Source organism: Alligator mississippiensis, chromosome 11 (assembly GCF_030867095.1).
Source record: "Alligator mississippiensis isolate rAllMis1 chromosome 11, rAllMis1, whole genome shotgun sequence".
Classification (NCBI taxonomy): domain Eukaryota; kingdom Metazoa; phylum Chordata; order Crocodylia; family Alligatoridae; genus Alligator; species Alligator mississippiensis.
The window spans coordinates 23,530,036-23,553,598 of record NC_081834.1 but is presented as its reverse complement, the minus strand read 5'-3'; the positions used below and the strand labels follow the sequence as shown (position 1 = coordinate 23,553,598).

At 43.9% G+C, this 23,563-nt stretch overlaps 1 pseudogene; it reads right to left on the bottom strand.

Annotated features, from left to right (window-relative positions):
• Positions 1–77: 77 nt before the first annotated feature.
• On the bottom strand, positions 78–23,375 carry LOC102565144 (aurora kinase A-like; annotated as a pseudogene).
• Between the last annotated feature and the right edge of the window lie 188 nt (positions 23,376–23,563).

The window sequence follows — 23,563 nt, the reverse complement described above, 5'->3', positions numbered from 1 at the left end:
CTAATATTGACCATCAGTCTATAGTAACCTTAAAAGGATCTCACAGCACCCTAGTGCTGTGGCACTGTGGATGAGAATCAGTGCAGTAATACATATGTTGTGATATGTTTTTTCACCATCGTCATTCTCTTGGGATCTGAAAAAGGCTGACCAAATTTCAAACAGATACTGCTGCAAGTTGGATCTAAAGGGAAAAACACAAAGGCCCAATCAGTGCCTGCAGGTATTCAATAACATTGCCTTCAGCTATCTGACACCCTTTGATTTTGCATTCATACTGCAGGACACATACATGTGTGTGCAGGTGCATGCATATTTCTTCACCATATGTGCTCAATATAACCATTTAAGTAAGTCTGTTTCCTACCACATACTTCTACATAATGCATGCTCCCATCAGACAGGACATTCATTCTTCATGCAACAAAGCATTCTCTCATCCAGTGTTACTTTGCACACAGCTAATGAACATGCAGTCTAAATAAGCCAGTACCCAGCTTAATAAAAAAGTACATATTCTTACCTGATTTTGCCCATAGTAGCTCCTAGAGCCAGTTAAGAGAGCAGTTTCTCATGTGTTTTAGGGACCCTACTTCCCAAAAGTTGCTTGCCTTCAGGTCCAGATCAGACCATCAGATATGCCCTCTGGGCAATTCGCTGTACCTCCTCTTGCTAGGCCACAGGTGGGGAATGCCCATATCGGACATTTTAAAGCTGTCTTCAGAAATAGGCAGCTAAGCAGCGGTCTGGGGACAGACCAAAAAGCTTCTTATTCCCATGTGAGCTGTAGAGCCTAAAGTCCCTGGTTCTCCAGGAAGCAGAGATTATTATAATTTATCTTCTTCCCCAAGCACTACATTACCCAGCATCCAAACTGCCTCCTTCATGGAGCTCCTAAGTATGCACAATGGCTGGGCATTTCACCCTTGCTCCTTGATCTCCTGTTTGTGGCACAGAGAGAGCCATAACTTACCCCAGTAGCTTTGTAAGTTGTTCAGAACATTTTCTAGATCATTAGCCCCTGCCAGTCTACCCCAGTTGTTCTGCACCACAAATATGTTCACCTCGTTCTCCTTCACATTCTTGTAATCCTATGGATGGAGGGGGAACAAATGAAGCTACCTTACTGGATGACCAGGGCCGATCCAACCATTAGGTGAAATAGGCGGTTGCCTAGGGTGCCAAAATTTGGGGAGCACCAAAATTATATGCAGAACAAAATAACAGGAACATCATTCTAAATAATAGCCCTGGCCTGCTATGGCTCCACCGTGGACCAGCCCTGCCCCCAGCCCTGCTAGTGGCCCTCACTCCCGACCTGCAGCCCCTGCCCCCAGGCCAGCGGTGCCCCTCCCTCCTGCCCAGCACATCCACCCCACGGGGCCGGAGCCAGGGCTGGTACCCGGGTTGCAGCAGCCGGTCTCCCAGCTGCTTTCCCCACCGGGCCATAAAATTTCATTCTAGACTTCTTATTTTGCTCCATATTGGAAGTGGTGGGGGCGCCGAGGTACACAGTTCGCCTAGGGCACCAATTACCCTTGGACCGGCCCTGTGGATGACAACCTCATATTTTGTCTGGGGCTCAGCTACCCTGTAATATACTGCATCTGCAATACCAGAGAACCAACACCAATATATAATGGACCAGATATTCCACTTACCTATAGTACTTATGTAGCCCCATTTCCATAGTGTCCAAATACCTCATTATATTCTAATGTGCTGAAGCTCAATGCTTTGGCCCTGGGCCAGTCCATGGGCTGGATCAGACCCAGTGCCACCCCTGCGTGCTGGGATTGGGGCTCCCGGCTGCCTGTGTCCAACCCCAGGTGCTGAGAGGATTCCCACAGGGCAGATGACCCAGCACTGGGGGCTAGATGTGGCCCACAGGCTAGGGGTTCAGCACCCCTGTTCTAATGCATTCATCCTTACAAGACCCCTGTGAAGTGTTTTACAAATAGGGGAACTATGGCAGAGACACTAAGGCAGGGATGGGCAAAGTCCAGCCTGTGGGCTGGACTGGGCCTGCAGCAGACTCCATTTCCCAACAGCCCCTGCCACATCGCTGCAGCCAGTTCCCATGGAGATGCCAGCAGCAGCGGGGCGCAACAGCACAAGGCCAGGGTTTCCATGGAGACTGGCCCCAACAGCACTCGCAGAGCGGGGAGCTGCTCCTGGGTCAGGGCTGGGCTCCTGCAGCAGTGACAGCGTGCTCTGAAGCCAGGGCAGACTGTGATCTGCTGTCCACACTCTGTGGCTCTGCCCCAGCTCCAGGCCATGCTGTCACTGCCACAAGGTCCCAGCCCTGTTCCTGGAGCAGCTCCCAGCCCTGCCAGCGCTGCTGGGGCCTGTCTCCCTGGCCCTGCTGCTGCTGGTGTCTCCATGGAAACTGGCTGCAGTAATGTGGGCAGGAGCTGCTGGGAATGGAGTTTCGCCACCAGTCAGAGCTGCCATTTTGCCCACCCCTGCACTAAGGCCATATCTGCTGCTAGAAATACATGAGGTAGTTTGGGTACCAGAAGACATTACACTGAGGTAGCATGGAGCTCCATGCAGACTAATTGTCCCTCACTGGTCTTGCTTCACAGCAGTGTAGATATCACTTGAGTGACTTTCCCAAGGTCACACGGGAAATCTGTGGTAGAAGAGAGTGGTGATCCTGGATATCTGGACCTAGTTTAGGACGCAAGCTACTGAAGCATCTCTCCTCCACTTAGCCATGATACATCCTCTTTTTCCACACACCCCCCAGGCCCCAAATCCTGGGAGCCTCCTGCCCTGTAGCAATCCTGAATGAGAAGGAGTTTTAGATGGTCTGCCCTTTGAGGGTTAAAACTCTGCATGAGACAGGGTTTGTGGCCTTGATTTTTAAATGGTCTGAATGTATTTTTATATGCTAATTCTGGGATGATTTGGTTAAGGGATTTGCTTGCTCCTGTTACCTGGTGGTTTGGAGGTTTGGTAGTGCCTCCATTGCGAGTGTCACTTTTATATGGGGAAAAGGCCTTCTCAAAATAGAAGATTTTGCAGTATTTCCTAAAGACTGTAGATTGACTTATTCCTGCAGAATTCATAGCCGGATCCCTTCTCTGTGTCTCCATGCAGGGAGCTCCAGTTTCTTTTTAAAATGTATTGTGTTTCATATTCTTGGCTTGTGTGTTAGTGTTCTCACTATTTAAGCTATCTGCTTTTTTGTGGTTTTGTTTGTTTGTTTGTTTGTTTGTTTGTTTCTAATAAAAAACCCACCAATGGCTTTAAAAGGCCACAATGTGACCTATTAACTTCAAATCAGTCAATTGATTTGGGAAAACTTACATTTCTTTCAGAATTGCATATATCACTCAGCCCTAGATGTGAGCTCACCAAGGAACAGGGCAGCACTGAGCAAAGCCCTCTGACTTTTTCTTGTAATTTTACCAGAGCTATATTATGAGGAAAATACAGCCCCACATGTATTATTTAATACATGTTTACCATCCTTTGGTAAATTTAAGCAGCACATAGGCTGTTTGGACACATGGACTATACCATTTGAAAGCAAAAAACTCTGCCCTCTGCAAAGCGTGGGTGGATGGACGGATAATAAGATGGACAAGTGGAGTCCTTCATCAGCTGCCTTGCTGTGAGTGATGGCAATAGTAATTTTTAACATGCAATGTATAATTTAGAGCCATGGAAGTAATATCACATCTGGCCTGATCTATTTAATATGTAACATTTTAGAAGCTTGAGAACATAGTTGACATTGAGAATCTTGAAAATATGCATAAACTACAAAAAAGGTTATTTTATGAAAAGAATAATGATGAGCAATAAGGACAGAAATTCTCTGGCTGGTTTGTGCTGCATCCAACTCAAACATTGATAGTAACATCATACAGGAAAAATCCTGTGGACAAGTGCTGTTCAGTTTCACTAGTCAGAGCCTAATGAAATCAATACAAAGACTCCCAGTTATTTCAGTAAAGTTGGCAGTAATAATATTCAGTTCTTACCTGGTGCTTTTCCCCCAGAGATCATAAAACACTTCACAAGGGAGGCCAGGATCACTATTCCCATTTTATTAATGACAAAACCAAAGCAGATAGAAGTGAAACAACTTTTGTGGCCAAGGTCACCCAAAGGCAGAGCCAGGACCAGACCCCAGGTCTCCTGAGTCTACTCCAGGTTTAGTCCATTTGGAAGACTGTCATGCCTTTGTGCTAATTGTCTATGCAAATTATCCAACTGTTCATTAGCTGTTCAGGTTTCCTCATTCTTTCTTATGGTCATGTTGTCTCTGCCTCCAGAGTGTGTCTGCTGGCACAAGGCATAGGAGACCTCCCCCATTTTGTGCTGCCCTTTCTAATGGTCAAGTGCAACTGCAGTTCAGGGATGGTCTCCCCTCAAATGAGACAGCCTTGCTGTGGGGCTGGGTAAGGGGGGAAGATGTGCCCCAATTCCTGTCACATGGCAAATCAGGACTGGCACAGTGCAAAATTAAGCTCTTGTGAAAGGCTGTACAGAGGGCACAGCTGGTGTAATGGGGAGCTCAGGAATGAATGATGCAGCTGAGCCCCTATTGAGCAGACATTCACTTCTACAGAAGTGTCTGATCCTGTGAGGCTTTGAGTGTGCCCTGAGCCTCCAGGACCCGATTTCCTTACCTGTGGGACATAAATAACTTCCTTGGGAGTCCATTCGAACTACCAACGCCCTGCAAGGGGAAGAAGGGGGAAAATTTGGACTTCTGCTGCCCTCACTGTGAGTTGAGGATTGTCTCGCCTCCCAGTATCAAGCCCAAAAGCAAGTAGAAATGCTGTGTCCAGACTTCTCTAAGGATTTCTTTCTAATGCCACCCATGCAGTGAATTTGCTCTCTGCTTATCAACAAGAAGCTTTCTGTTTCTGTTGTTTATCATTGATCCCTCATTAAAAAAAACAGAACAAATGGAATAAGTGTTTTAATAGGGCAGGAAGATGAGGCCATGAGAGCCATGTGATGGGTGAGAGGCCTTATAAACAAGCTCAACTGAAGAAACAAAGCTAATTGTCAGCCTGGGAGCTCCATGAAGCACATTCCTAGTAAGCTGTCTGTCTTAAACCCTCTGGATCAAAAAGTGATTAATCCTGCAGACAAATGTAGCCTTGATGATAGATATACACAAAATCCCCTAACACAGTGAGGTGGTGTTACACTTACTGTTTCTGATACCTCAATTAGGAAATTCTATTTTACTATGGCCTTTCCCATTATGTCCCTGATGTAGCAATAAGTTCCATCCTCATCAGCAGCACATTTTTGCACGTCAGAGAAATGCTTTTGTCAATACCATACTTTGTCCATCCCAATTTTTAACACTACTTTAAATTATATTTTACCTTTACCACTGAAGGAATTAGCTCCTTTCACTTAAAGCTGCCAAAATGTAGAGATAAACAAAACACACCAGCAGTAACTGATACCTTACCACTGACATTCACCCCACCTTCACAGTGCACTATCGGCAGTCTCCTAGTGACGAGTCATATCCTGCTGGTACTGGGAACCTGCACTCTATTGATTAGCTTGATGATTAATGCTGAGTAATGGTATTCCTTATCTCCTTTCAGGCAGAAAAAAAGAGAGGTATGTAGGAAGGTATGTATAAACAGCTACTAAATCAGAAGAAATGCAAAAAAACAGGACTCTGAAGTACATCCTCCAGATATGATGACAGTTGTGAAAAAGTACGCTTATTTGTCTATAAAAATTAAGATCTTGCATGTATGTGTCTCTCTCAAAGACTTTACACATGAATAGGAGACAAGTGGCCTGAATGTCCCTTTTTCAGTTTTTAAGAAATTCAAGTTTCCATCAAAGAAAACCCTCATGAAAATGATGGAAAAGGAAACAAAAAATTCCATGTGGCTGTGTATAAAGAACTATCACCTTAACATTAAACTGGCTGCCTGACTTGGTCAACAGTCCCTTTAGTAATGCTCATTTGGTGCTGCACTGCAAATGAACAGTAAGAGTTTTGAGTGGACAAAGTAAATGATCTTGCCTGAGTCAGGTATAACACAGAAGAAGTCAAAGGGCAAATCTCCACCCTCACTCCTACTCACCCAATCCAGCTCCTGAACTGATGCCACTTCTGCTGTTCTAGCCCTGCTATGCCGGGGTGGGCAATTATTTCCGGCAAAGGGCCATTTAATGAGTTTTGGCAAGCCACTGAAGGCCTCATGACAGGCAGCCAGGGGCAGATAAATATTAATTTTCTAAATTTTTAGAGGCCCTGCAGGCTGGATAGAATGGATAGGTGGATAGGTGGGCTGCATCTGTCCCGCAGGCCACGTTTTGTCCACCCCTGTGCTATGCCCAATACCTCTTTCCTAATCTACAGTTTTGTCTGCTGATTCATTTTAACCATTGGTGTTGAGGTATGAAAATGAACCAGACGGAGTGAATGATAACTGGCCAAGTAACCTCTGACATCAGAATGCTTCTATGCTGCATGAAATGGGTATTCTGTGGGTGCATTTACACGTAACACTACATCACCATAGCAATGCATGACAGCAACAAAGCATCCATGGGCAAAACTCATGATGCTGCAGGTATGTCACTGTAGCAATGCGCTCCCCTGTTATAGCATGTTGCTAAGGCAACATAGTGCCAAAAATAAACCTGCGCAGCACACATGGCACAGTACCAGCTGTTACTTTGCTGTCTTTTAGTACTGTCTTTTAGTACTTCCAAAAGGAAGTACTAAAAGATGGTGTGGTAACAATGGTGCCATAGCAGCATGTGTAGATGGACTCTGTAAAATTAGGCTTGTCAAATCTTCTGGGCCCTCAAATGGACTGTTAGGCTTTGCTTCACTCCGCCAAATAAAAATCCATCCAAACACAACTTAGTTGGTAGAAAGATATTAACAGGAGTCTAAAGACTTCAAGAGCTCAAGAGACTCCAGACCCTGACACCGTGCTTTGTAGAGCTGCAGAGAGGGTGACAGAGTGAGTTATGCTGGTTTAATGCCATCTGGGATGTTCAGGGAAATCTCCAGCTGCCACTCTTTGAAGCCCCTTTCAAACTGTGCAAACAGCCAGATGAAGGCCAGGGTTCAGGCTTGGAAAGTTTAAGTGAATTCTCACAGGAAAATGGCTGAAAAAAAGCTGGGAGCAAAACTAATACCTCATGAGTTGCATGTTTGTGCTGTAAATACACTGCCTCTTGTTGTCTCTATGCATTACAGACCAATTGTTTTGGGCATTAGACATTAAAAAATTCTGCATTTGACTAAGAGTCTCAATTTTTCTGCAACAAAAGCAAGTGAATTGTGAAATAGCTTCATACTGAGTTACCCTGAGTTTTAATAGTCAACCCATGTCAAAGAAAAACAAATGCTATCTAGTCAATGCTATTGGGCATTTTGATATGACTGTCTCTAAAAGGTCACTCTTAGGTACATTTTTTTGTTTTCCTCATTTCTGCTTCATATGAAAGTTAAAGCACTGGGGTTTGTAACCTAAAACAATGGAGTCAGCAGCTAAATTCAACATTGTCCCATCTGGGAAACAGATTCTTACCTTCATCTGGAAAAACCCAAGCCTTTGCAACCACCATTTACGCTAAAGAAGCATCTCCATTCCCTGTAATCATGTTACAGCTTTTATCATCCACAGACTAGACACACAATCATTTGAGCAGATCAAACATGTCATGAAGCTGAGAACATGTGTATGTAATATTAGCTAGGCTATAATAGTCATATCTTGTTTGCAGCACTAAAAAACTTTAAGATGTTCATTCATAGTAAGATGAGGTCAGAGAGCACAATCAGATAACTATTACTGGGCACATCTACACGTGTGCTAATGCACAGTAGCCTATTTTGCTGTGCATTAAATAGGCACATAAAAAACCATGCTCATACGCTAATGCACAGTAAAATAGGCTACTGCACATTAAGCATCACCTAAAAAGTGTGTGCTTGTGCTACTGTGCATTAGCACAGCCTAATGCACATTAATTTAGTACCTCACATTGGTGGTACTAAATTTAATGCGCATTAGGAAAAGGACATTAATGCACATGTAGATACACCCACTGTATAACATCCCAATACAGTCCCCACAATCAGTTTGCATAACATATTAAAAAAGGTTTTTAAAAAAGTTTCAACTACCTCACTACAGTAAACAGGACTGACAGTAAAAAAAACAAAAAATTCAAATATAATTGTTATGATAGTTGCTAGGAAGCATATCCATATTTCATTCAGCTTTGGATCACTACATATTTCAGATATACTCATAGCAGCCCAATAAATTAAAAAACAAAAACCACAGGCATCTCTGGGATTTGTTATTGCACTGTTCACTAAGCCATGACTTGGACTTGGTTGCATGATGAGCGCAGTTACAAGGCTTCCATTTTGTTCAATCTTTTTATAGAAAGGTGAGAGAGCCACCTTCCTAAGACTACATTGTTACCAGTTTCTCGGTTTTGAGTGCCCGCAGTCTCACTCGCTCTGTTAGCTGGTAATGTTGTAGAGTTCTCTCTAATCCTTGGATGTTCAAGAACATCTTTAAGCAGTAGTCTGTGGTACGGATCACGTTGTAGAAGCTTTGAAACTAGATCTTTAGCTCCTTCTGATAAAAAGGGAGGAAAGCTGAATTCAACCTTTGAAATACATCTCTAAGTATCCTGATGAGTCGCTGCCACACAAGGAGGTTTTCCCACTAGGAACTCATAGCACAGAACCCCCAGGCTCCAGCTATCTACCTTTTCATCATATATTTTCCTTCAAGTATTTCAGGAAGCAGGTAGGTAGGTGTTCCACAACAAGTTGTCCTCCTAGATGATGGAGCATGCACAGAACATCCAAAATCTATCATCTTCAGCCCTCCCTTTGAGCCAAGAAGCAAGTTTTCTGGTCTGATATCATTGAAAATCACATTTTGAATGACAGTATGATAGAGCATCAGCTAGCTCTGTGATGTACTTAGCAGTTCTTTGCTCATCAAACTTCGTAAGCTTCTATAGCTTTCGGTAGACTTCTCCATGAGGTGCCCACTCTAGAATAATGTATACCTTGTGGCATCCTGAAAACAGCCAAACCATCTGAGAATGTTGGGATGTCCAAGAAAAAACTGTATTTGTGCTTCTCTCCTCAGATGACGCTCTAGTCCAGCTTCCTCCAACTGAGATTTAAAGAGCACCTTCAGTGCCACAATACATTTAGTTTCTTTTTCACAAGACAAATACACAATTCCAAAGTGTCCTTTTCCCAGAGGATGGCCAATTTCAAAGTCATCAACACACCACACTGCCTTCTCCTGGGTGAGTCAAGGCTGGAACTGCAGCTCATCACTGAACTCCGGTGATGCCTTTTATTCTCTTTATTTTTCAGTTTAGAAGTATCTTCTTCAGGCTTGTGTACTAGCTTGTGCCTAAATCCAGTGCTAAATACACAGACTCTCTGAGCGAAGTGTGAAGGATGCAGAATTTTTTGCGCTTCAGCTGTTCAACTCCAGGCAGCAACTCTTTTGGCAGCAGAGAGACTAGGACTCATTTTGAGACTGCCTCAAAACTGGTTGGAATCGTCCCACTGTGCCCGGGCAGCCTGGGGCAGGTCTTTTTCTGGGTCTGTCCATACTGCCATGGCTGCAGTGTGTCTCAGCTGTGAGCACTAGTTGAATTCTAGTTGAATAGGAGAAGTCTCTGAAGCATGAAAGAAGACCATTGTTGTGCCCATCCACAAGAAGGGCAGGAGGGAGGACCCAGGTAACTATAGGCCAATCAGTCTAACTTCCATCCTAGGGAAAATCCTAGAAAAGTTCATCAAGGAGTCTATCTGTGATAAGCTTGCAGAAGGTAAGATTCTGAATGACAGCCAGCATGGCTTCATTGTGGGCAGGTCTTGCCGTACCAACCTCATCTCCTTCTATGACCAAGTAACTTGCCACCTGGACATGAGAGAGCAGGTTGACATTGTATACCTTGACTTCCAAAAGGCCTTTGATCTAGGCTCCCATGATGTCCTCATGAGAAAATTGGAGGATTGTGGGCTTAACTCTGAGATAGTCAGGTGGGTGAGAAACTGGCTGCAGGATAGAACCCAAAGAGTCGTAGTGAACGGATCTGTGTCACCCTGGCAAGAAGTGGGCAGCAGTGTCCCTCAGGGGTTGGTGCTCGGTCCAGTACTTTTCAACATCTTTATTAACAATTCAGATGTGGGGGTGAAGAGCTCACTGGCCAAGTTTGCGAACAGAGCAAAGTTATGGGGGAGCGTGGTCACGCTTGAAGATAGGATATAGTTACAGGCAGATCTAGACAGGCTAACAAGTTGGGTGGATCGGAATCTGATAAAGTTCAACGTTGAAAATTGTAAGGTGCTCCACCTCAGGACAAGCAACCCACAACATACCTACAGGCTTGGCAGCACCAAACTGACTAGCACCACAAATGAAAGGGATCTGGGGGTAATAATAGACCACAATATGAATATGAGCCGGCAGTGTGATGCTGTAGCCATTAGGGCAAATAATACTCTGGCATGCATCAACTGATGCATCTCCAGCAAAACCAAGGTAGTGATTCTTCCACTGCTCAGCACTGGTGAGACGCAGCTGGAGTACTGTGTCCAGTTCTGGGCACTGCACTTTAACAAGGACATGGACAGCTAGAGAGAGTCTAAAGAGCCACCCATATGAGCAGAGTCTTACACTGCAATCCATATGATGAAAGGCTGAGAGACCTGGGACTCTTCAGCCTGAGGAAAAGAAGGCTAAGAGGGGACCTGGTAGCAGCTTACCACTACACTAAGGGAGTACATCAAGGGCTCAGTGAACAACTGTTCACCAGGGCACCCAAGGGGAAAACCAGGAGCAATGGCCACAAACTGCTGGAAGATCGATTCAGGCTCAACTTTAGCAAAAACACCTTCACAATCAGGGTGTCCAGACTGTGGCATAAGCTCCCTCCAGAGGTGATGCATTCACCTACCCTAGAAATTTTCAAGAGGAGACTGGATGGTCCTCTCACTGAAGTCACCTGATCCCAGCTGTCTTTCCTGCTTGGTGCAGGGGGCTGGACCCCATGATCTTCTGAGGTCTGTTCCGGCCTTACAATCTATGAATCTATTAACATATTTTTGCATGTAATTTTAGAGAATGTAACATAGCAAGGTTACTTACTTTCCCCAGAGAAAGTATGTTACTTGGCTACCAGTGAAGCAAAATAGTTTGACTCTACTACCGACTGTAATAATGAAATGCAATATTAAGGTACTGTAAAGTACAGGCTATGCATAAAATCAGAGTCCATCAAATAAAGGGTTAAGTTTCTCAATCTTTTTAATCTGAGTCACTTAAAACACCACCTGCTGTGTAACCGGCACAAAATTATCTGACAAGCAACATCTAAAATATGTTTTTGCAACTGATGTTCTGATTTGAACATTTGCCTGAAGACAGAGCTATTCTATGTTGATTAAGAAATAAAAGAAAACTGAAGTGGATTGAAGCTGATCATGAATTATTTTTCTTAACATTTGTATATGATTTTGTCAAAGAAACCAAAACCTGAAAACAAAAAATATATATTTGAAGGAACCAAAATCTAAAAGTTTTCAATTTTCAGTGAATGACCCCCCCCTCCCAAAATTGATTCAGATTTTTTATGAAAATCTAAACTTTTTGACAAAGACAAGCTCTCCGCAAAAATTCCATTTTACAAAAAATATTATCCATCAAATAACTTTGACAAGTCTATTGGCTAACTATTAGATAACTGTTTCTCTCTCACTGTATGTTTCTTTTAATAAAAGTTGAGCATTGTATTAAGTGGATTCTTTGATTCTTCAGTATATCACTGGTGCATTCAACTAAAAGGCTTTATAGAACACATTATACTAACTGTGCGCTGAAATGCTCTAGACAATATACAGAAAATACTAAAACATTAGACTAAAATTCTTTATAAACAAAGACTTCAATTAAATATCATACAAATAGAAATGATTTGCTTGCCAAAGATGAGATTTTTTTCATTTCTGGCTTTGCTATTTTATGTAAGAGGTTGAACAAATGTATTTAACATTTGTTTGTATATAGGTCTATGTAATTAAGTGTGAAATTTGACTCAACCTTAACCACTGAGTAACAACCCGTAATTCCACGATATATCTCTCAACACATGTGTATGCCTATATAAATCATAGATTATTTTAACAAAGATTATAAAAATTGTCATTAATCATAATAAAACATTAATAAAATGTATGTAATAATCTAACTGCTACTATATAGATGAAGCAAAATAAATCTGTATTCTTCTGCAGACAGCCTTTTTCACACTCCTAAACTGTGGTCATTTCTCTTTCATGAACATTAAATATATTCAACAGCCTCTATCACATTTGTAGTTTAGCAGTAATGGCTGACAGGGAAGGCATTTCCTGGCAGTTAATAAGTGACTGGAGTTGCTGATTAGGTTCTTTGGCTTTTTCTCACGTTCTTAGACTTACTGTTCATTAACTGACAGGAAATGCTCAGAATAAAGGTGACCATTGCTATTTTAATCTGAGAAAAATATTTAAATGTAAAGAAAATACGTGATGTCCTTGTGTGTTAGAAAGTTTAAAACATGGGTGGCACATTGACCTGACTTCAGGACGCAGTGCTCTGATATAGTGACTTTAATTTTAAGCTTTTTAGAGCTGATCCAATGCCCAGTAAAGCTGGTGAGACTCTCCCTTAACTTTACTGTCCATTGGGTTGGGTTTTAATTTATTTAAAACCAAAGCATCCTACTGAATGCTCCACTCTGTTTACTGATAGAGTACTTACAGATCAGCTTCTTGGCCCATTTAGTCTGATATCCTGAATTAGACTGATATTACTCGCTGCTTCAAATTCAAAACATCACTAATCTACTAAGCCACTGGAAAAGACTGTAGCTCCCAGGAGAAGAGGGCAAGGAGTAAATACCTTCCTGACCCTTACAGTTGCTCATTTTATGCCGCAAAACATGAAATGTGATTACTCTTATCATTCTCCTAGCTCACATAGCTACAAATGTTATTAGTAGCCATAAAATTATTCAGCCTCTTCTAAAATCCATTTTAAAGAGTGTCTGACATGTATTAGCAGATCTAAAATTCTGATTCTGAATACCCAACCTTGAGCATCACAAGCAAAATGTAGATATAAGCAGCAGTGACAAGGCTGCAGAAGTGCTAATGAAGAGTGGTGCCACTGCCAAAGAGAAACATTACGCATTATTAACACATTAGCCCACTAAGGCACTGTGCCAACTATAATAAGCAACCAATTTGGCATGCTAACTCAGATGTGCAGGTCATTCAAAAAATCTTCTTCCATTTTTTTCTCCCTTGTGGACAAACATGATGCAATACATTCTTGTCCAGCTAATGCCCAGAAAAGCATTGCTTTTAACAGGGTTCCGCCTCTAAAGCTCAGTTGGCCACTGTGTTATTAATACTTTGACACCCATATTTCTAATGTGAGGTCCAGTTCACAAATCTGCTACATACATTATATGTGCATGGGAGTGTGAAGAGGGATAAATCATATTCATTATTCACACTCATGAAATTCCAAACACAAGGGAAGTACTGATGGCCTCCTTGGGGAACCAGAAACATCTTGTCAGGGATATACAAGTAAAAGGGGTGCAAAATCAATTATGAAAGGAGGTGTTTCCTGCTCTAACAAGCTAATTACTGTACATCTAGTCACACAGGGAAAACTGATGCTTTTTATTTTTAATGGAGGTGCTGTCAAATTAAATCAGCTTGGAAGGAGCACAGAGTTTAATGTATTCCCTTAGCCAGTGTTCACTTTAACACATTTACATATGCAAACATGTTAATATTCTCTGAACAGGAAGAAGAAAACAGACAGCAAATAACTCAATAGTACACAGAGTAGAACATAACAAAATGATGAAATAGGTGAGATTTGTCATTTTATTTACACTAGTTACACTCCAGTAGACTTCAGAATAACTTCTCTCAATTGGCACTGTTATGAGAGAAAACAAAATCTGCCCCATGGGATAAATATTCCCAAATCCAGTTATATAAATCAACTCAGTAATAAAACAAAATAAATATAGACTGGCCACTGCATACCTTAACTTTTTTGTCCCTAAACAGGAAGCCAAATTCAGGATATGATTTTATGGCTCTTACTATTAGAAGAACTTGATGGTGTTGTATTTTCTTTGATGAATCCAATTAATTTTCAAGGACAATACAATATTTTTTTCTTCCTTTAATGCAGCAGGAGCCAAATACAGGACTGTTCCCTTTCAGCTATCACACTCTCCCAGGGCCACATTCCTTGAGCTTTTTTCCAAAAAGATCTAGTGTTTCCTTGCTACTTTAGGTATCATAGTCTCTGGTCCTTTCCTGACTCTTTCACAGATACATAAACTTTCAAAAAAACCCGATAGTCACACACCTGTCTGCCCACATGTGCCTTGCAGTGTGCCTTTATTTTGGGTGGTGACACATGCCTATGTTGGTGGGGGAAGACTCTATTGTTTCAGCTCTCTGGTTCCCTGAAGGTTAACTGTTTCTTATAACTATCTTAAATGAAGAACAGTTGTTACACCCAGCCCATAGCAACACTGTGTACAAACAGAGGCCTAATGTGCTCTTTAACTGAAGGACACTTGCGCATATCAGACCTCCAGCTGCTTTTCAGGGCAAAATTCCCTTCCTACAGCATTGGCAGTCAGTGCATTGGAAAGGCTTGTTTGACTTCCATAAATCCTACTTATCTCAATTGCCAACTGTTTTTTCCATCCTGCTTCAGTAAACGTTGGAATCGGAGCAATGCCAACGGCAGCCCACTCTGAAAAAAATGGATCAAGGAAAGGTCACATCATCCTGAATGCCCATAAGATAGATGGTCAATGCTGATCTTGCATCTCAATGACTCATCTGAGAATACTCAGAAGAAAGTGAGATTATAACAAAGGTGGGACTCCCAGAGGCTGACCAACAACATCCCTGCAGCCAAACAACTTTAAAGGAAAAAAAGCACAGAGCTCTGTTTTGTGCCTGCCAGAGCTTTCCTGACATGCATTTCCAGGCTCCATCCTGATGGTTGCATCCAGCTGTGCCAATATATTTCCATCTAGGACCTGAGCGTGCCTAAAAGACAGATGATCTCTGATATATTCTTTTACCTTTAACTATTCCCATATGATCGAAGTGCTTCTAGGATACAGAGAACAGGCCCAATCTTGAAGTTTTTATTTAGGCCAGGTTGTCCTTGCAACACCGAGTATTCAGGAAGGATGTTACAGGGAGCATCCATGCCTTTTGCTCGCTCAGCGCAAGAGGCAAGGGGTAGTTCCAGTTCTGCACTGGGGAGCTTATGAACTGCCCACTGTGCCATATTACTTTTGTTCCAAAGTGAGGAACCAAGACCACCCACACTGTACCAGCCTACAGAAAAAACTAGGGGAGCAGGCTATCATCCTGAAGGATGGTGGATCTTGAACACCAGCACCATGCACATTGCTGAGGTGACTGGAAAGAGACTATAACAGTACAGTTCTCCCTTTTCCCTAAGTCATCACTCAAGCAAAACTCCCAACCTAACTTTTCCAAAGTACAAAGTAATTGAGAACTGACTCCAAGACCTTGCCCAAGATTTGCCATGTGATTTGGTTTGCTTGTTATCCTGTCCTGCTGAGAAGGCACTGGAAACACTCAAAACCCATGTTGTTCATAAAATAGATTTATGTTCTTGGAGCTGTTCAGCTACTTCTCGAGGAAAATGCACAACTTGTGTCTTACACTCACATGGATTCATTCACTTATGGAGTGTATCCCTTGATACCATTGTCTGACACGATCTGTCCTTCACATGCATCTGCAGACAGGAGTTTCCTATTACAGACAATGCCCATGTCCCTGTCTGTATTTCTCTTACTCTCTGGGTATTCAGTTTTAGGTACTTAAAGAATAACCAGGAGTGGTCAAGTGTGATTAGATCTGGGGAGCTAATAATTTAGCACAGATTTAGAGGAAAGACTGCACTGAATTCACCTCGTAGGAGTCTACCCAGTTTATCACATACAAAGAGTTCTTGATCAGTCTGAATGATGCATGGTAAATCAGAGAAGTTTTATACTTGAGTATGCAGTCTTTGAGGGAAGTGCTGTAAGTGGAAATGAGAACAACAAAGAGAAGTTGAGTGATAAATAATATTCTGTTTGCAGGGGCAGTGCCAACTACAGAGAAGGGAGGCAACCTAAAATCTCCCTAAATACCATACAAACAGGCGTCTTGCTCTTCCAGAGAGATGAAAGTGTGACTTTGTCTACTGAACTGTATAGAAGCAATCAAGAAAAACAGGGACAAATAAAGGGAAATGGATTTGCTCAGACATTTATGTGCCAGGCATATGGGCAGCTGTGAGAGCATTCCAGCACTATCTTGCTCCCCAAAACACAAGCTGAAAAGCAAGGGGTCTGTGGAATCTCCTTAAAGGTGATGTTGACCCGACACGTGGAGATGGCATCCCTGGTGAAGCCTGTCCCCCCCTCAGTAAAGGACAAAATAGGGACATCTGCTGGGAACCAGTTAGCTTTATTAGATACACAAGGGTTTCCAGTCCGGAGCAGTGATAGACTTGCATGGAATCTAAGCTCAAAGAAATAAAAGAAACTTCAAAAGACACAACCAGACTAACAGAATCATTTAGCAACAATCTTTTTTTTCTGGGAAGAAAATTGGAGCCACCTGAGAAGCAAGTCAGGATTCAGAATATCCACATCCTTGAAATTCCATATGCTATTGATTCTGGACCTTAGATCTTATGAAAGCTCATCCATAAACCCATGACAATAGATGTTACAATTGGTCCCACATGCAAAAGGATTTATGAGATTCCTGGGCTTTAAAATATGTGCATATTAAAGGCAACACTAATTCTGACAGCACTAATTCTACAGCTGGACTGTGATCACCACTCAAGGTCATCACATTTTTTATTGTTCTCAGTCGGGATTATGGTGAGATAATGCAAAGGGACCAACTAGAGATGGGGCCCCATTGTGCTCGGCCCTGTACAAACAGAGCAGTTGATCATCCTTAACCCTAAGAGTTTTAAAATGTTCTTTTTTCCTAACCTGATTCCTCTGAGGTCTGGCATAATAAATGTGTACTCTTAATTGAGCTTTAGAAGAGATCAAATATTTTATAACATTTCTGTAACCTCAGCCAGATTTTTTTCAAAACCCTAAGCAGCTGGGCTTTTTCAGTGACATCTAGTTTTAGTTTATATCATTCCTTTACCTCACTTCTGTTTTCTTCCACCAGTATTTTTACATCATCTGCTCATAGCTTAAGATGACCTTTCAGACACTTTTCACTCACTCTGACAATTTCAGGCTTCAAACCAAATAACAATTCAGTTCAGTTGTCAACAGTTTAAATTGTACAGGTGCAAAGAATACAAAAGCAAAGCTTCCAGTCAACATGACAAAAGGAAGGTTAGAATTGCTTCATGAATAAACATGTGAAAGAGTTTTCATCCACAGATCCCATTTCAGAGATGGGAAAGCTGAGGAACTGATAGGTTACTATAAATAATAGTGAAAATAGTAAATATAAAAAATACAGTGTTTAACCTTTGCAAAGAGAGACATAAAATGAGAATGAGAAAATCTTAAGTGTTTTGATAAACTAGAAAATGAGGTTAGGGGCCTGATCCTGCAAGCATTTTCTACCAATCCAGTGCCTGTTGCAATCAATTAAATGGACTTCTGTTGACTTAAATTGACATTAGACCAGGCTCTTTGTGATCTGCTCAAGTTCAGTAGCATTTAGAAGCAAGCAGCCATTTTATGTCAAGAACTGGAATGTTTAATTTATCTCCACAAATATGTGTCTATCCCTAGTTATACATTTATATATACAGATAGATGTTCACACATTAATAATATATATTTTTCTTCCTTTTGGTCTTAAACAAAACAATTTTCTAAAATTAAAAAAATTAAAGCACGATTACCTACAAAGGCATATGTGAAGCTGTTTGTGGGTTTTTCCCCTTTTAGAAGGCAAATGTAGCAGAACCAGCTTCCCATTTCCATTCTCATGAATGCCTGGATTTTCTTCAAGGGTTCAGAAATACACTGTCGGCTGTGCTAAACAGAAATTGTTTAAATGATCCCTGCTTCATAGTTTACCAAAGTGGGAAAACATGATTTCCAGGCCTATTGGATAATTATAGATTGCATGACAACAAATGTATATTCTATTATGTGCCTAGGATTTACTTTGTTAATACTCCAGTATCTGACTCTATTACAAACTAGCTAACAACTCTCACTCTCCTTTGCTGTATCCCCTGTCTCTTTAGTGTGATGTCTAAGGCAATAACAAGGATCTGATCCTTCTCACATAGTGACTTTAATAAAGTTACTCCTGACTTAGAACACCTTAAAGGAGAGCAGGGATCAGGTCCAAAGAATGTAAATAATCTGTAATTTACCTTAGGGAGGGGGGGACAACGTTGTGATTTTTCACAACTGGATTACATAGTTTACATTCTATTCAGTAGTATACTTCAAACATAGGGATTGATTGTGCATGTGTATGTGTGTTCAGACAACGGAAACCTCTGTTTCCATAGTTTCTTAATCTAAGAGGTACATATGAGTGTATTTGGACCTCCTGTAAGCTACTGAATGTGGTTTGCCCTGGAACCCCATAAAACCAGGCTGCTGGCAAAGGCATTGAGTAAACAAGTAATACTGTATTGATGTTTATTGCATATCGCGCGTGTGCCTCCAATCCACATGGGATTCCAAAGCAGTCCTGTTTCGAAAGAGATTTCTGAAAGGGATTGATAAAACAGCATCTGGTATATACTGTTTACCTAGCAGGTGGAAGATAGTTTAAGAATAAATAATAGATACTGTAATCTTCAGATTAACAAATTAATAGAGCTGGTAAACTGCATGGCTGCTTTCTGAGGAGAGCTGCTTAGCAGGAGTGGCACAGCTGCCACATGAATTCTTAAAAATTCACGGGTCACACACATCAACCAGCTGAGTAGCTTAAAGCACCATGGTCCTTCACACAGCAGGCAAGTGACATTTTCTGTTGCTTCTTCAGGCTTCTAAGGTGTTCCCTTCTAAAAGTGCTTCAACCAGTGATATCAAGAACTCAGATCAGACCCTCAGAAACTGCATAATATCAAAGAAGGGGTTGATTCATTCAGTGCTCCAGTTCCAACAGCTACAACTGATGAAAAAATTAACAAGAAAATAATAACGCATCCCAACTTCCTATGCATGAGAGCAACCTTTTATCATCACCACCCCCCCCCCACACAGACACACACACACCTTTATAAGCTTCTTCACACCTAAAATGTGAGTGCCAGATTCTTGTGTATGGCAGACATCCATCCGGCAGCGCTTGAGGAAACAGGATTTGCATGGGAGAGGGGACTTCATGGAGGGCTGGGAGGACTCTCAGCTCTCCCACAACCCAGGCCTGGGCCCAGCTAAGCAGCCTGTCCATGGATCTATCAACTGCATTTTCAGGCTGTGTTTTCTCCAAAAACACCTTCAGGACATGAGGTGCCCAGCTCCCACTGAAGGACAAGAACGGCTGCCTAACCTTTCCAGCAGTTTCTTACCCTGACAGACTGCCTAGCAAACCATGGACAGGACAGGCTGTGCCACACCACGAGTCCACAGCCTGACACTGAAGCCAGCCTGACTTTCTCCACAGACACAGGGACTTTAGGGCCACTCTAGGGTCCCCTTCCTCTTTTACTGAGATGGGGCTCTTAGGGCCTCTGGAGTGAACGGGGCAGTCAGGCAAACTTGCTCCCGCCTTTGGGCTGCTGGGAAGGAAGGCGGCTGGGGTGCGACCCCCCTCCTTGTGCCCCCACTTCTGGGGAAACATTGATGGTCGAGAGGCGTGTAAAGGCGGCCGGGCGCCTCTCGGGCTGGCTATTAGGGGGGTTAGTTAAATATTTATCGTGTCTAAATTAGCATAGTGAAAGCTCAATTCATCCATTTGTTGTGGTGCGGGTGCGTGTGCGCGTGCTCCCTCCCGGCTCGTGCTGGTCTCCCCGAGCAGGCTCCGGGGCACCCTCCTCCCTCCCGGGCCGCGCCGCGCCGCGGGGGCAGCGTTTAACATTTGAACTTCTCCCCCCGGGCCGGGCAGGGCCGTTTTGTCCTGGGGTCACTGACCCGCCCTCCCCCCGCAGCTGCCGGGAGCCCCTAATTGAATGACAGATGGTCAGCTCCGGGCAGCGGCCGCGGTGCCCGCCCCCGCTCCGGGGGGCAGCCCGGCCGGGGCAGGGGCGCGGGGCTGCGGGTGCCGGGGGCTGCTGCCCCTGCGCGGCCCCAGACAAAGCCGACCCCGCACCTCCTCGCCCTTTAAAACCAAACCCGTGATCCTTGCAATGCCTGGGATTACACTGCGAGGGCTATTGATCCGCAGCCTGCATTGTAAGATCAGCACCGAGGCGGCGTCCCCTTCCCCAACGCCTTATACTGTAAGCACGAGCCCATTTATAAATGTTTGATTTCCCTGATCCACTCACCCCCGCTGCATAATAATCGCCCCGCCAGCATGGCCCTGCACCCCCGACCCCACAAGGACCCGCAGCCAGGGAAAGGCAGCGCCAAGGCGGGATGCGGCAGCCCCTGATTTGTGTGTGCATGTTTTAATTACCGGCGGAGAAACCGGTACACAAGCATAAAAAAGAGGGAAAAAAAAAGAAAAAGGAAAAGGCAGGGGGGAGAGCGAGAGGAGCAGGCCCGTAGCAAGGAGCACAGCAGCTAATGCACAGATAGCTGACATCAACTTCCGTTAGCAGCTACTTCAGATCGAACCTTTCGATTGTAACTGAAACAATTTGCATACTGATTCCCTTTCATAGCCTTGCAGATCCATAACAAGCCAGCCAGCTATTCAAATGCAAGTAGCATCCCTAAATGCAAGGCTAGACTGACCAAAAAGCGCTGTCCAACAAGCAGGAGAGAAGAAAAAACCTTGATGGTTGTTGTGGTTCTTTTTTTTTGTTTTTATTTTTTAAATCTTTAAAGATTTAGCTGGAAGCTGCTTGTTTATGACTGGGAATGTAAGGGAGAGATCCTTGCCTGGACTTAAAGCTGGAGCAAAAAAAAAAAGGCGCTGGCGAGATTTTTGACCTAAAGCACAAACTGAGGCTCTTTGGGGGAGAAATGGGGACGCTGCCCCCCGATCTGCTCACAACTCAGCTCCTGCAGACCTAGGAAATAAACACATTGCTGTATGTGTCTCTGCCTCCCTTGCATATTGGGCTGATGAAGGACGTGTAACTGGCTGTAATTCTTGCGTTTAAGTTGGTGCAATAAAAGGTCTCACCTACATCTTGTGGGGGTCTGGTGCTTTCTTTTTTGTAACGGGACTGGCGTGGCATCCACGATTCCTTTTTTTACCTGCTCGTTCTCATTTGAAATTATGCAGATAGATTTTTTTTCTCCTCCTAGGGGGGCAAATCCAGGCTGCGAACCTGCATCGGCTGTCAAAGAGGCAACTTGCTATGAAAGCTGCTAATGTGCCACGGATCACGGGGGTAAGCATATCTATCCAGAGCATGGAGAGGGGAGAGGAAAAGGACTTTGGGAGCAGCTAGAGCCGGTGGTGATGAGGAGGGTTAGTGAAAGGGGAGCGGTGACATTTGGCACCCAGCTGAGCGGAGTGGACATGCAAACAAGGGTGGAAGCTCTGCAGAGGTCAGCAGCAGCGTCACGAGCGCGGAGAGCTGCGAAGCCGCAGCACTGCAGCGCCGAGGCAGTCTGCAGCCCTCTCTGCAACGGGCATTGCGCTTCTTTCGGGGAGAAACTAGCGAGAGATTCAGGAGATAGAGCCTGGATCCGGTGTGCTGCACGGCATCCTTGTCCTGGGGAGAGGGGACTGGGGCAACGGGTGCGCGCACTGCGCTGCAGAGAGCACCCAAAGGAGACCCGTCGAGAACCCCACTCCAGAGAAAGCCCCTTGATCTAGTCGTTAAAGTGCAAAGCCCTGCAGTGCTATTTCCATCTGCTCCCACGGACCCCAGCCCAGCTCGGCTGGCTGCCGCCCTGCATCTCGCCAGCTCTCCTCAGACAGAAATGTTTTAAGGAGTGAGATTTGCCTCTCGGGGCGGGGGGAACCCGCAGCTTTATTTGCTATGCTGAGATGCAGCCGGGGTCGGTTTTGAACGTCTGATTTTAAGGCATAGGCTATGCCCTCTTGTCAGATAGCATGAATGCCGCAGCCTTGTGCGCCTAGCCAGGGGAACAGGGCTGCAGCGCCTTCCCCAGCCCCGATTGCGGGGGATTTGCGAGTAGCCCGTGGCCACGGCTGGGGTTTGTCCTTTGCTAAATTTCAGCGTGATGCTTTCCAGCGGCAGAGATTGGTCTGTGAACAGGGAGAGGCTCCGGGTTTTATTTTGGGAAAAGAGTCCGAGTCAGAATCATCCAGATCGGGGAGAATCGATTCCTAAATAGTTTTACAATAAGCGAATAAGGGAGATAGACCCCGTTGTGCAAACGCCTACCCAGATGTGTGCTGTGCCGGGGAGGCACAAACAGCGGAGCAGGGGACGGAGATATTGGATTCGGCGACAATTCGGGAAAGAGGATATGAAGCTGTTGAGTCTTTGTAAAAAATCTCCTTTGCCTTTAGCTACAACCTATTATGTGACCTTTAGACACCACCGAAAATAACATTTTTTAAGGAAAAAAAATCTATCAAACCACACTGACAGAACGATTCTCTCTGAGCTGGTATTTTTCTGCCGGTGCATTGTATTGGGAGGAATCATGAATTGAAATACAATACAATTAGTCCTCAGATTCTGCAGGGAGGGGGTGGAAATTAAGTACAGACCCCATGGTCAGAAATGAGGCCACGGCGACAGGCTTTCATTTTGGTTTGATTTGAGGGACTTTGATGGTTGTCTCTGTCTCTGGTTTGTTGAATCACCACAGCTCATTCCTTAAAACAGTAAGTCAAGATGTAAGTAAAAGTGTTTTCATTTTTATTGATCCTGCTAACATCTTTCATTGCCCAACGTGTGACCACAACAAATTATCGCTCATTTGATACGGAGAATTGTATTGACCATCTTCCTGGTTTCGGGAGAAAATTCTAAATACTTCTGATCGCTCCGTCTTTGGGGAGGGAGATTTACCGGTGCATCCTGTACGGCAGCTAGATATAAAAAGCAGGCGGGCGGTAGTCCCGGTTGCTCCAGGCCTCTCCTAGCGAAGGGCTGTGGAGCCTGAGTATTGGCATCGCTGGAATTTGCTGTTAGGGTCTTTGCCCAACTTCGGGACGGGTTAGCAAAGCGGAAATGATGTGTGGGCATTTTGCCCCTCGTCCTGTTTCAGGAGAGGTCCCCCCCCCACGCGCCCTGCCCCAGCAGGGCCCGGGGAGTCGTTGCTGTCCGGGCCGGGCGCTGCTGTGGCCGGGGCAGAGGCGGGGAGCGGAGCCCAAGGCCTGAAGAGCTAGTGGCTCAGCCAAGGGCAGACCATACGGTTCAGTGCTAAACCCGAG